Here is a 15,658-nt window from a genome sequence, read left to right as displayed (position 1 = left end):
ATTATGTGACGAGGTTTCATGATGTGAAAAATTTGTGATAGTTTTACTGAAGGTAGCAGAATAATAAGGTAACTATAAAAATTATAAGTACCTACATTTCGCAGTATTTTTTTAAGGATGTCTCAAAGGTCAACATTATGCATCTTGAAAGGCATATCATGAAGCACAGGAGTGCCCCAAATATCACAACATGACCTTAGAAAAAAGTGTATTGTTTTGCATATAGATGTAATACAGAAATTTTTCAAGTTAAAGTTTTTGCTATCGGTACAGATCGGTTACATGCGCAAGTCACTCTGCGCAGGCGCAGGCAAACACAATCCGTGCACGTCCGTTAACCGGAATGTTACCGACACTGCCTATTACCAACATATTTCGATAAAAAATTTAAGAAAACATTCATCAATAAACTAGCGAGCAATGAAAAAGTTCCAGTGACATAGTATCAACTTAGGTTCTCCTATACGGAAAAGGTCCCGTTAATGGACCGTTCTGCAATATTCAAGTACCTACATTTAACAACGCATCAAAGTATTAACAATTATAAAAAGTTTTTTAAAAATAAGGATTTTTCAATTATGTTTCATTTGTTGTCGACATTTTGTAAGTGAAACTTTTTCATTGCTCGTGAGAGTTTGAGTCCAAAATAAGCTGTTGTAAAGGAATAAACTTGTTTTATGATATTGCGTTTATAAATGACATTGGTCGGTGCGGTAGCTAATTAATTATCTACTTATTCAGCTCATTAATATCTGATGAGAAAACGACGTTCCATGTTTAAATTACCTACTTATACGTTACCACGCAAATCAATGTTTTTTGAACTATGTGTTATTCGCATTATTTTTCTGACTTGCGTAAAACAATCACCCCCACTTGATAAACAATGACTTTTGAAAATAATGCATCGTAAATAAAATGTTTATGGGTGTATCCCGTTGTATTTCACCTTTTAGAAATTAAAATGACATTAAAAGAGAAAACATTATTACAATGATAAAGTCATAAATGAATATACCTACTTACTGGGATAAAAAAAGAGCTCTTGTAGATCGATTAGTAAAATTTATATGCATCAATCCATTTAGATTTAATCAATGACCAATTTAAGTCGGGAATAGTAATAAAGTCGTTAGAAGGCATGATCATAATCAAATCGAAATAAACAGAACATAAACTAAGGTTTATATTTATAGACTACAACAAGATCTCGGTAGAGAATAGTTAGTGCTTATAATATGGTCTAACTTCTTAGGTAGTAAAACAATAATATTAAGATGGTTATTAGGTGTTAACTATGTAGGTACCTATTTGTGCTATTTATAATTACAAAACAATTTAAAACTAAAATAACGGTAAAAAGCATTTGATGAAGATTCTTTTCCGTGATATCAGAATGCAAATTAGGTAAGTAGGTATTATTATCTCCTTCTTAGATTGGTTATAGTTACATATACCTACTTACCTAGTTTTAAAAGTTTAAAAGTTTAGCGGTGAGTAGGCATTTCCAAAATTATCTTATCAAAGAGAAAGAGAGGTTGTAGCAACAGTTGTTGTTAATTTGAATATTCTGTGAACAAGGTTGATGATTACTTTTACAATTTATTCTTTGGTGAGTGGTTTAATTTCTCATGCACTTCATATCTCCAGTAATCTTTATTAGGTTCAAATTGTGAATATTCATTTGTTTACTTTTCCTACATTAGCGCTAATAAAACTGTGATATTTCTATGTAATCAATTAAGCACAATGAGTTTAGTATTTTATTGTTGTCTGTATTTTGTTACGTTACGTGAGAATCGTTTTTTATTTTATTTTACCTTTTCAGTGAAGTAAACTTAAGAAGGTACATACAGATGTACGTAACTACACACTACTTAGTGTTTATCATAACTTAAATTTGATAACAAATACGCAAAAGGAACAAGAACCCAAATTTATTATACGCAAAAATACCGCTTCACATCTGAAAAACCACTTAACTCGACTAATTAAACCTCCATATCAATTAAAGTAAATTAATACCCCAACCACCATTATCACCTCTTTAAATCGGAGTGAATTTCAAAACACGTGACCATGAAGTTGCGATTCTATATAAATGTCTATTACAGTTTTGATATTTACTTTGGCACTTTCGAAGGTACTTGGGTGTTTCGCATCAAAGCGGTCATTAACCGTGAAAGGTTCATAAAACGTCATCAAGATTTTTATACACCGCCAATGAACACAATTGTGCGTCCATTCACAGCATGATTCGTTACACGGCAACTATTTATTATATTATTATGGAGTGCTAACTGCCTTTTACTGGGAGCTTTTCACGTAAAAAAATCACCCTGTAAGCGCGGTGATTTTTACCCATGTCTATGTTTGTTACCAAATGATAACCAGGGGATTTTGATCCTTACAGACACACAATAAAGACTTTCATATGAAAATCTCTTATCGATTCTACTACCACCACACAAACGCCGAACAACAAAAAATTTAAGCTGTCAAACAAAGTATCATTCCTTCCTTTATACACTCCTTCGTCCTTACTAAATCTTAAACCTATAAACAAATCTCATCAAGAGCGTGTGTTATATTATACCTATGATATACGTGTAGAGTGTTCTCTCGCACCGGTGTTGGCCCTGCGTGTCTGCGCGCCGCCCGCCCTAGCCCCGCGCGCTCGCTCGCGTCACTACGTGCATCGCCTCCGCCGCGGCCGGCCGTGCCGCCATCAGTGCCCCCAATTCATTACTTTACTACCAAACAACACCACTAAAGTGATCATACTCCTTTATCGACTATAAATCTGTGCTGTGTTGTGTCTCGGATCGCGTGTCGCGGGTAAGTGATAATTAGTCTATTTGCTCGACAAACACTCGGCTCTGGGAATGTCGGGACTCTTTGGTCGGACTTCGTGTTGGTACGACAAGTCGACAGTTTACAGTGAATTCTTTTCTTGTTTTAGATGAAGGGATGTTTGTTGTCAGCGTTTGAGGTTTTTGTTTGAGGAACGGTGAAAGGGACTCGCAAATAATTGGACCAATAAGAATGTGTATATAGGTATTTTGTGTAATGCAACATTGATCTGGTGTTTTTTAAAATTGCTAAATACTTTTAGTTTTATTTGGTTTACTCAATTTGCAATTAATTAATCGTGATTGCAGTAGTTAAGTTTTGTAAACTAAAATTTATATTTCGTTAACCAAGCAAAGACTTGGCGGCGGCAAACATAACTTTGATACTTTATACTTACCAAATACTGCGTGCGTTAATTTATGGAACATTATCATCAGAATCTGATGAACTTCAAAATGATTCGATTGTATGAGTACAAATAAATGTTTTTTCAATGGTAATAGGTACTTTGTTGTTACTTACCAAGCTATGCTAGAGGTACCTATCTGCTTAAAATACATTTGCCGCCGGATATTCCCTTATTTTTGAAGCAAGTACCTATTAAAGAAATGATTGAAAACAACACTCATCAACACAGTTGGATAATAATGATATATTTTTATATCATTATTATTATATAGAGCGGTGGTAGCTCAGTCGGGTAAGCGCCCGCTTCTCACGCCAGAGATGCGGGTTCGATCCCGGCGCTGACATGTACCAATGATTTCTTTTAACTTAAGTACAATGTACCTATACCATCGCTCTTACGGTGAAGGAAAACATCGTGAGGAAACCTGCATATCTGGATCTAGCACATCTAGATATGTGAACCCACCAACCCGCAGTGGACCAGCGTGGTGTGGAAATGGTCCAAGCTTAGGAAGGCAGTTTAGACCTTGGGGATATGCACAAAGGTTCCATTCGAGAGAGCCAGGTGCAGGTACTTACACCCCCACAGAGAATAGAATAGAATATATCATTATTATATTAATTATCCCAAGCTAGACAGAGCCTGTGTTGTGGGTGTCGGACAGCTAATATACCTTAATTTTGCAGCTGATTTGACGGCACATTAGCTTATAGGCGGTAGTGAAACCTCGGGTTCGAATCCCGCCCAGAGCAAACATGATAAAATACACTGACGAGCAATGAAAAAGTTCCACCTGAACTTTTCATACCTCATAGTGTAATTATAATACCCACCAAAATTGAATTTTTAGACTACATCACTCACGTATATCGGAAGATACCTAGATAGATTTACTGATGATGTAGGTACCTACCTAAAGAATTGTGACACATGAGTTGATTCCCTGAACAACAAGGATCAAATGAAGGAAGGAATCACTGAATTAACATGAACAATTTAACACATTAACATTTTAAATAGTACCTAATAGGGCATGCAATACCGGAACTATTTTCAATACCGGTATTGAGTTCCGGTATTGCAACTCAATACCGGGATCCCGGTATTAATACCGGTATTAGATTTCCTTGTAATAATTGGCATATATTGTGATTAAAGGTCGTATAGGCCAAAATAAAACGAGAAAAAGCAGAAATTCAGTATTTTGTAATAGATTTTTACGAGAATTGAGTATTAGAGTTTAAATTTTACAATAAATTATTATTTTTACATCCAGTATCCGTTTACGCATGGACAACAGTAGATATCAAGCGGCCGAAAACTGCATCAAACGGTTGGAAACAAGTGCGCTTTCACAGTACATAGGAATTCTATATCTTAATCGCTTTATTATAGCCTAAAAAAGTCCGATTCCGGTATTACTTCAATACCGGTATTAACTTTCAATACCGGTATTGAAAAAAGCGTGAATCTTGACCCTAATACCGGTATTACGAATACCGGTATTGCGGTATTGCATGCCCTAGTACCTAACGTGTTATGATTTTATAGCTTTCGATTACTAGCACAGCAATTAAACGCAATGGCATCGTAAAATAGATTAATTTCCTATAAGTAGATACCTATGTAGGTACATACCAAACTCCATATTTTTATCCTAACTAATATTATAAATGCGAAAGAAACTGTGTCTGTCTGTCTGTTACTCTTTCCCGCCAAAACTACTGAACGGATTTGAATGAAATTTGGTGTACAGATGTTCTAGTCTAGACCCTGAGAAAGAACATAGGCTACTTTTTATCGCGGAATTCTCACGGGGAAACTTTTTAAGGCGAAGCGAAGCTCGCGGAATTAGCTAGTTATTATACATATAATAGGAATTAGGTACATAGGTAGGTACTTAGGTTGGTTTATATTATTCACGTTTCAAGTTATTTTAATTAGCTGAATGTTAAGGTTAATAAGATACCTATGATTAAATTAATTTCATCTAGGTAAGTACTATAATAATATATGTAGGTACCTATCGGTAGCCTATGTGATATACCCACTGCCAAATACAGATGGTTAAGACCAAGTTCGGCTTCGCAAGCCACGTACGAGCACATGCCAGGAACTGACAAGGTGTCGCCGTCGACGGACACGTCGTGGAGGACATCATCATCATCAAATACAGATGATAAGGGAGCGGGAGATTTAGTTAAATAATGAAAAATTCAATAGGTAGGTTATACAGATAAGTACCTACCTAATTAACCAAAACTTATATCAAATGGCATTTACTTTATTTTTCAGTTTTAAACAGCTGAATCCTTTAAATTTCCTGGTAAATCCTATAGCCTAAGTCTACACTGCTTACCTTAAGTATAAGTAAGTTGCTATAGCCTACAGACACATAACATTATCTAGGTAGGCATGTATAGATTAGATATTATATTATATTGAGGAACATTAAGCATCAGCACAACAAAATCCTCACGGCCGAAACAAACGGGCATCATAAAGCTATAATATTGTAGAGTCACCCACGTGGCTGAGGGCCGGGTGTTTCCTGAACGATCCAACAGAATAAAAAACCAGAGGCCTACCTTAAAGCTTAGAACCGTTTGAAGGCAAACGTGTGAACAAACATGCACGCTCGCAGCAAAAGTTGCGCTCGGGAAATTGTTAGTGCGGAGTGAGAGTTTTTACGTTTGGTTAGTGATACCCGAGTAAACACGAAATGTTATATATTGTTATATGGCCTGGAAGAGTTCGAACTACCAGCTAGACAGTGTTTACTTTTCACTACAGAAATAGCGAGAAAAACTCCTGAAATAGGGGCTACGATGGTCTAATGACAACACAAGTTTCAGGAAATGGTGCGTTTATAAATTGGATTCTTATTTCTGAGGCAGTACTTACTTACTGTTTTGAAATATTATTTTGGTTAAGCAATACGTTAGGGTATTATTAAGATAAATATGTAGTAGTAGATATAAAAAAATAATTTAAGTAAATTCCAAATCCAAATGAAATAAATCTCATGGTCAGGAGAACGAAACAAAAGTGACCAAAGCTGAAAGCACCAGAAGCTATTTGATTTCAGGGACACGTACTTTATGACTATTTATAGTAGCCTACATAGACACACATAAACACTCACGCAGCGGGTTCACAGCCGTCCAGCTGTGTGGCCAGATTTGCATTCACATTTGAATAAGTTTGGACAAAAGGGACTTTTAGAAGTGGGCCGAATCTGGAACGTGGGGTTTATGATTTATCATCTTACTTATCGAAACTTACTGACTAAGTATACAGTGTAAGTAGGTAGGAATACTATCTACTATTCTACTAATTACTAAGTACTACTACTTACAAAGTTACAACCTAAGAAGCATTAAGTATATAAATTAGTCAATGGCCATTCAAACCAAAACTCACTCACTCTAGTAGAGTATGTACAAACGCACAGTTCCTTATTAAGGTAAGCGTGGACCTATCTTCATCGTACGTATCGGACCAAATGGATTTTTATAAAAGTATGGAGAAACGGCGGCGACGGCAAAGCCGATGAAGTGGACGCACTTGTGTGAATTTTCAAAGAATACTGAATGCGATGCCGAAAGGTAAACGCTACCTTTAAATAGTAACAAGTGCTGACAACAAAGAAAGGTTATTGGGGCAACGATTATCCTTTGTAATTAGGTACTGCTACTGACGAGAGATGTCTTAGGACTTTAGGACTCTTCTTCCTTCATTTAAATTAGACCTTCCTTCATCTAGACTACCAATATTTAACCCCTGCAACGAGCGTTGTCAGGAAGAATCTAGGTAGGTATAAACAATAAAAAAACCTTGTTTCCATCTCCCGCGCAACTTTTCACCAATAAAAAATGTTTATTGGACATTTGATTAAACAAGCAGTAAAACCGAGATGGCTAATTACAAGTGCATAGTGAGTGTAAATTGTATTGGGCGGTGTAGGCTGAAAAAATAATCGCCATTAATGCCTGTTTCGATCACATGTAGCAAGATCCAATCACTGTAGGCTGTAAAGTTAACTAAGCTTGAAATTAAGCGCACAGTGGGGTCACTTTAGTTTATGAAAAACGAAGTTTCGAAACGCAGTTGCATTAACCACGACTCTATCTTGCTGAATTAGACGTATTGATTGCATGACAGCTCTCGTTCGATTATTTTTAATCGATGGAGACATTAAGGGATGTTATAAGTTAACGTGTCTGTGTATTGTGTGTCTGTAGTAGCGTACCTAGCTCTCAAACGGTTGAACCGATTTTCGTTTTGTTCTATTAGGGTAATATAGGTATAGTAGGTAACGTTTCCCCGAGTTCTTAGCCATATATCAAAATTGGCATAGCTTTTGAAAAGTTATGAGACTTTAAGGGTTGAATGCGGGGGTTTTTAAGGTTGGTTAGGTTATTTGTCAATCTGGAGCAACCTTCGAGGCGTGCTATCTTGGATTGTAGTAGGTAGGTATACCTAGGTGCATAGTGCGTAGGTAGGTACTAGTACGCTAACTGGTTAGCTGCTTTCTGTTCAGTTTTGACCACTGCGGTTTTAGTGAGAAAAAAATCGCATTTACTCTTCTATAGAAGCTGCTATTTGTAGGTATAGCTGTTGCCCGCCAGGTGACTTTTGCTCCTAATAAAAAAAAGTTTCCCTGTGGGAATTTCGGGGATAAAAATTTGCGTATGCGTTGTACCAGGGTGTCAGCATCCTGCATACAAAAATTCATGTAAATACCTAAGTCTGTTGATTAGTTTATACCTACGTCGTAAGAGTCGCCAGATAAGCAGATATAACGTTCAAACTAATGGTGCTATTATACGTAAGTAATACCAAAGTAGTATATACCTATATCTAAAAGAACTAAGTAAGTACTTACCTAAATATTTAGTAATCTGTGCTAAAAGTCAACGCACAAAAGCGGGCAACCCTGAAATATGAAACCTCAGCATGCAACCTTCACTGCATAAATCGCAGCGAACATAACTTTCTCAGCAGCAACAATACTAACAAACGTTATGAACCTTCGGCACCGTAAACCGGCTTTAAACTTGTTATTTCTCGTAAACGGTTACGAATGGACAGTAAAATGGTATAAAATGGTTTAAACTGGTGCTTCGCCTACCGTAACATGTTATCACAAATTATTGGCGCTATTTTTAACGCGCTTTTTAAAAGCACGGCTTTAGCGGCCGCTATTTATTGGTGGACTGGGCGTGTTTGTAAACGCTTAGCTTTTCATCTTATTAGTCATTGTTTTTGAAAGTAAGTGGTTTAAATTTTGTTATTATTAGGTATTGTATGAATTTGTTATTTACCTGCCTATACTTTTCTATGACATACATATTTATTATTTATTATATAACTATACAATAGGTAGGTACCTATTTATATTCCTACATTACCTCAAATTTATGACTTGGTTAAAAAGTTTTTAGCCACTTACTAAAGATAATGATTATAAAAAATACTTTTCATCACTCATGCTAAAATCCGATGAATGATGATTTAATAAACATGTTATTATACATATAGGTACCTAAATGAACTTTTACCTTACAAAAATTTTGAACTTTACCATAAATATGTATTCTCGGTTAGGTTATAGGGTAAGAATGGTTAAGTATTTTAGTCACTATTTTGAATTTATTCGAAGCCTTTACTAACTACTACTACTTTAGGTAGGTCTGTACTAACCGTTCTCTGATATTTAATTAGCACAAAAGAACCTCACCATAGCACGCCAACAAAATTGATATATTTATTTATCATCTTTACCTACTTAATTTTGTATCATAATAATATAAATAAGAAAAGAAAAACCTATTTAATTAGCACAAAAGAACCTCACCATAGCACGCCAACAAAATTGATATATTTATTTATCATCTTTACCTACTTAATTTTGTATCATAATAATATAAATAAGAAAAGAAAAACCTATTTAATTAGCACAAAAGAACCTCACCATAGCACGCCAACAAAATTGATATATTTATTTATCATCTTTACCTACTTAATTTTGTATCATAATAATATAAATAAGAAAAGAAAAACTGCTATTTCATCTCAATCTGGCCGGGTAACATGCTTGGTGGGTACCGCCTACTGGGTAACATCCCACCTTCTCCCAATTTTTCGGCCCATAGGGGCCATAGGCAAAGATGGCAGACTGCGGGGCGGCTCCCGATTGGTCCTCCTAATGTGGGCGTGGCTTACTTCAGCTCTGCCCTTTACAAATGGCGCCCAATTCATCCAATGACGTGGCTGACAAGACACTGAACTTCCATGGAATTTATCATTTAAATTGTATGATGATTTATGCTAATTGAGTGGACTTTAAAAAATTGGTGATAGTTTTGTTTGGTTGGAGTGCAGTTTTATAATACTTATAAGTAGGTACTTACTTACTTAACTTGAACTTGTTAATACTTAGGTAAAATTTACCTTACTTACCTAGTTGTACCAACACTGTAGGTAGTATGTAGCTCTAGGTATCTAGTCTATAGGCTATCTAGTAGGTATCTTTGACTGGTAGGTGTGCAAATAATACTAGAATAATTTATTATAAATAGGTCAAGTTGTCTAATAACTGTAGCGTCGTACCGATTATAGGTAATTTAAAATTAAACTAAGCTTTTCTATTAATTGGTAGGTCCCAATCAATGTAGGTATTGCAAATAAAATTAGATATTAGGATATCTAAATCACGCTATCTACCTATTCTCATAAGAACTTCCAAGCACTCATAAAACACCTCTTGCATTTTGTCTCTCTACAGTATTCTACACTACAATGCGACTTATTTTTCCAGCTAGTTGACAATTTAGTTCCGTCCATTTTATCTAGATGTCGCTTCTTCCAGTACAGAAGCCTCAAGTGCGTTTGGAGCTTTCATCAGAAGCTTTTGCATTTCACCAAGAGATGGCGTTTAAAGTTTAAAAGGTTTATCATAATGTTTAATAATTTGAAAAATCATATTATTTTCCATAAATAATTATTGATTTAGTTTAGAAAGATTTTGAGCATCAATTTTTATAAAAAATGCCCATTAGGTAACATTTAGGCGCTTTTTAAGCTAAAGGCGAGTGAAAGCTTATTGGAATTAAATAAGTACCTAAGTAATGAAATCATCCAAGTAATCGATAAATAAAATAAATATTTTTTTTAGCATAGAATAGAAAAAGTGATTTAGTCCTGTAGCTGAACTGCGAATTCTATGTTAGATACGGTATTTTAAGTTTAGAGAACGTTTTAACAGAACTTTGTAACACAAGAGTTGTAACAGTCAAAAAACAAAAAATCGTTTATCACAACGTAGGTACCTATTTGTAAACCTATAAAAGCTCTATGAAATATTTTTACTCGGGCAGTTATACTCTTTCAAACTCTACATCGATCGATAGACTATTAGAATAACTCGTCGTGGGACTCGGACTATTTTGCCTTAACCTACCTAATAGGAAATTTACATTGAACTCGATGACCAAAATGGGTAGTCTTGATTCGACACATATTGATCGAAATTAAACAAAATATGTCAGTAGTGCTGTAGAGTTGTAGACCAATCAGAACAAAGCCTACTAACCTTTTTTTTTAATTATTCAGATTATCTTTGGAGTACATTTTCATATCATGTCTTACCTTAAGTATTCTATCCTATGATTTTCCCACCACACTTGTTCCTAATGCCCTACCCTGAATTGTGTAAGTAGGTACCAACCATATTGATAACCTATACCTGCCTTCCTACTAAAATAGACTAGGTAGGTATCTTCATGAAATATCTAACTTGTGCCGACTCAGTGACTAGCGTTGCGATTTTGTCTCAGTTTATTTACGATGCCCAAAATGACTCTAACTGCAAAGACATAAGACCTAAATCTGCTTGTAAGACGCGGGAATAGATTCATTGGGGAGGAAAGGGGTGGTCTTATAAGATATTGATCGTCGGCCATTTTGAATTCTACGCATGCGCTGTTTCAGCCTTGCTTTAGTTCACTCGGAAAAGGACAGATTGCGCCACTAGATTTTCACATAGTTCTTTTTACATAAGGTATTTACTTTGTAGCAAAATTTTATTTAAGTATTAGCAGGAGCTTTTAGGTGTAAGAAGTTACAATGGAACAGAATTGAAGTTATAAAAGATGCCAGTTTTTCTTATAGAAACTTTCTTATACTTACTTACGTACCTAACTAAGTAATAAGTTACTTAATTAACCTACAAATCAGGTACCTACATACATCATCGTCATCACCTCAGCCATAGGACGTCCACTGCTGAACACAGGCCTCCCCCAAGGGAACACCCAAATATTCCGAAAAACTTTTTTCCGAATTTGATAACACCGAATATGTAATTTACGAAATATTGCAATACCGATTTTTTTAAATACCGAATTATAAAAATCACGAAAATTATAATTTCGAATATTATAATCACGAATATTTATTATTACGATTATTAAATATACGAACGTTAAAAAATACGATTACTTTAATATACGAAAAATAAAATACCGATTTATTATAATCACGAAAAATTAAAATCCCGATCGGAAATATGATAATTCGTGATTTTGACAAAAAAGCATAAACGTCTTTAAAACTTTAGAACCTAAACCAAAAAATTGGTGCGACGACGAGCAAAGCGAGGAGGAGCGTGTTAGGTGCACAAAGATGTCTAAAAACAAAGCGGAACGCAGCGGAACGTTTAACATACGGCTTAAAACACATATTGTTAAACAGAAAACTATTTGTTGTTAAGTTTCACAACAAATCAAAGCATACGCACTTTAAAAACCCTGGAACCTAAACCTAAAGATAGGTGCGACGACGAGCAAAGCGAGGAGGAGCGTGTTAGGTGCACATAGATATCGAAAAACAAAGCGGAGCGCAGCGAAGCGGAGCGGAGCGTTTCAAATATAGAGTAAACAAAGTTTGTCAAGTTTTGTTAAATAGTAAACTATTTGTAGTACTTTTTGTTAAGTTACAGGACAAATCAATACAATTGCTCGGATTTTTACGGTGTTTAATCTTAAAAAGCTTAGGACCTAAACCTAAAGATAGGTGCGACGACGAGCAAAGCGAGGAGGAGCGTGTTAGGTGCACATAGATATCGAAAAACAAAGCGGAGCGCAGCGAAGCGGAGCGGAGCGTTTCATATAATATAGCTTATTTATTTTTGTTTGTATACGGAATATGCTGTTAATAAATACTGACTATTTACTAAGAAACATTGCGGAATTTGTATTTTCGGAATACTAAAACTTCGGAATTCGTAATTTTAACAATTCGATATAATAAAAAATCGTACTTTTGAAACATCGAAATAATAATATTCGGAAAATTGACTTTCGTCATTTTAATAAATCTGTTGTTTGAAATTTCGTTTATTATACTATTCGTGATTTTCGCTATTCGGAAACTTAAAATTCGGGATTGTGAATTATTCGGAACTATGAAATTCGTAATTATGAAAATCGTTATTTTCATATTCGTAAAAAAGTAATTCGGAATTCTGTAGTGTACCCCTCCCCCAATGATTTCCTCCTTGTCCGATCGGAGGCGGCCCGCATCCAGTGCTTCCCCGCGGACTCAGACCTACATACCACATACCTACATTACATTACCTACATACATTATAATGAAAATAATCCACCGTATTACGGTGGCATTAAATAACGTTAAGGTGTGAGGCAATGCACGTCCACTGGGTGCTTATACTTATTTAAATAAAGTATCAAGACTCTAGCTAGTCCTCTTCCACAGTTTTACAACCTATATTTTAAATAAATAATCATGTGAATAACTATAGGAATTTTCCAACTCATAGAGTAGGTATACCTATATACCTGATATTATTATACTCTAGTTCCAGCAACTTCTCGAAAATACCTAGTAGTAGTAGTAAACCGGAAATCAAACGCCAAACGATCACATTCCTAAAACAATTTTAAAACCATGAAATCTTCTAATTGAGTTATCTCACAGGTAGCAAATTTAATCGAAACTTTAAAAGCTGTTCTAAAATAGCAAGGTAGATAAAATATTATTACTTTACAAGAACCTGTTCTTTACAAATAATATGTATGCAAAGTGGGGACATGGACCGGTCGTTTTATTAATGTTTCCTAGACAAAGCTGAGAGGGTCCCCTTTTATGATAGTTATGAATATAGAAGGGGGGGTATGGACCCTTGGGTCTCGGTCTTGGGTCCGAGATCTTACAGGGAGGTTTGTTGTTATTCAAGATAACCCTACTAATATTATAAACGTGAAAGTTTGTCGGTAGGTATGTTTGTTACATTTTCACGGGAAAGCCGTTTGATAAATGATGATGTTGGGTGTGTATAGAAAGTTGACGTTAAGGGTCAACTCATACTTACTTACTTTTTGTCTCTGTAATCCCACGGGAAAACTTTTGAAGGTGAGGTGTAGCTCGCGGGCAACAGCTACTAGGTATTAAATAAGCTCTGTCGCGTGAGCTGGATTTAGTTTGTTGACGTGATAGCGTAATGGTAAAGTTTAGGCTGATCTTGTGTGATACAATTTTAGTTTACAATTAACCTCTCTGTGTATTTTTCTAAATTGTTAACGACTGTGTAGCATTAATACTAACCTTAGTGGTTAAAATATGCTAGTAAAATGTATTATAAAACTAAGATTTGTTATGATAAATAAAAAAAAAAAAAAAAAAAAAAGTTAACCAAGATCGCTACTACTAAGAATACTTTATAATGTATTTAGGTACATAGATAAGGCAAGAAGGAAAATATATAAAAATACTTACTTGTATACGAATGGTAGGCAATTTTTGAACGGCTTATTCTGATTAAATATACTAAGAACACTCGGGGTAACACAACTATGACCCAAAAAAATGAATTAGAACATCATCCGTTTGGGAGCTACGCTACCACAGACAGATACACAGAAACGCTGATTCGTTAAACTTATAACACCCCTCTTTTTCGTCGGCTGTTAAAAAAGTACAGAGCCTGAAAGACACCAACCTAAGTAACATTTAGATACCTACCTACAAACATCTCCATCTCACGTTCAAATTCAAAGAAAGAGCATTCTTTCAGTCACGTGCCTTCAGTAATAAAACACGACGGGACCGTTTCAAAAGTGCTCGCTATCTCGAGGCAGATATTCTTTTTACTTTTTTATGTCTCTCCCCTCCCCTCCCCTCCCCCGGCTATCCCCTAGGGGGAGGACGTGACTGCCGCTATCGCGCCGGGAAACTGGCAAACTTTCCTTTTGCTGCAGAATTTTGGGCGGGTGCCTTTGTAATGTATTTTATTCATTCTTTAGGTTACTTTACTTTAGAATGTAGGTAGGTACCTATAATAAAGATTCGAAATATCACACAGAAATAATATAGATACTTACCTACCTATTAACAGAACATGTACCTACGTATCGAAGCACGTATTAAAATTGTGCCCGGGTGTGTATTTATTTGGTTTGACTGATCCTCAATAAAATTAGATGTGCAGAACATTTATAAAAAGTAGTTAAATAGGAGGCTCAGTTCACTACAACTTTTTAAAGCAACCAACGACAAACTTGAAAAGCAAAAAAAAAACATCCTAAGTTCCTCAAAACAAAGACACCATCAAACTGGTTGCCTTTAATCTCATTGCTTTTTTAGTCAAAATCAACCCTTTTCATCTCCGTGGAGGGTCCCCTCTAGACATGATAATTAAAATATCCAATCATGTGACATTTAATACGTAGCAGAGAGGGACGGGATTAATGAGACGGGGCCTTTGATCCACTTAATTAACATTTTCAAAATGGAAGACCTTTTTGGCTATCTGAAGATACACTTACTTGTATATAGGTATTATACAGTTATTTTATATATTTTTGATATATAGGTCCATAAGCATCCATAAGTAGGTACCTAGGTTTAAAGCGTGATATATAAAGATCTTTTTTCACTAGAGCTTTGCTGAATATATATGATTCATCATCAGATTCATCAGTAACTTATAATTTCTTTGTAGGTTTTGATTTAATTTATCATAGAGAGGATATCATATTATTTGCATTTTACAATAATACAGTAACTATAGGTACCTATGTATAATGATTATTTTAAAATCGATCGGGATTATCGCCGAGTAATAATTTACACATATGTGGGAACAAAAAAAAGCATATAAATGAAGTTAAGTGTCTACCGGCCGACTGAGCAGCAGACTTATTTATTAAAAATAATGCAGTATCTTAAGAACTTTCCCATGATCTACCTATACTTATGATCTTTTTTGTCAACAGAGACAGTTCCCAAGCTATAACATCCTAATACGCATTTAAGTGCCATTTGAATTTACGCTAATAAATGAAGCGGACGAATCAAAACCTCTGTGATGGC

At 35.2% G+C, this 15,658-nt stretch overlaps 1 protein-coding gene across 2 annotated transcripts in view; it reads left to right on the top strand.

Annotated features, from left to right (window-relative positions):
• Positions 1-2,703: 2,703 nt before the first annotated feature.
• Positions 2,704-15,658, top strand: part of LOC105398748 (homeobox protein abdominal-B) — a 74,964-nt gene continuing 62,009 nt past the window's right edge. For both annotated transcript variants that reach the window (XM_038119943.2, XM_038119941.2), the window contains exon 1: positions 2,704-2,838. The gene's annotated coding sequence lies outside the window, so the exon portion shown is untranslated. The remainder of the gene's footprint in view (positions 2,839-15,658) is intronic.

Source organism: Plutella xylostella, chromosome 6 (assembly GCF_932276165.1).
Source record: "Plutella xylostella chromosome 6, ilPluXylo3.1, whole genome shotgun sequence".
In the NCBI taxonomy this organism is placed as follows: Eukaryota; Metazoa; Arthropoda; class Insecta; order Lepidoptera; family Plutellidae; genus Plutella; species Plutella xylostella.
The sequence above is the reverse complement of the archived record's forward strand: the minus strand, read 5'-3'. Positions and strand labels throughout refer to the sequence as shown.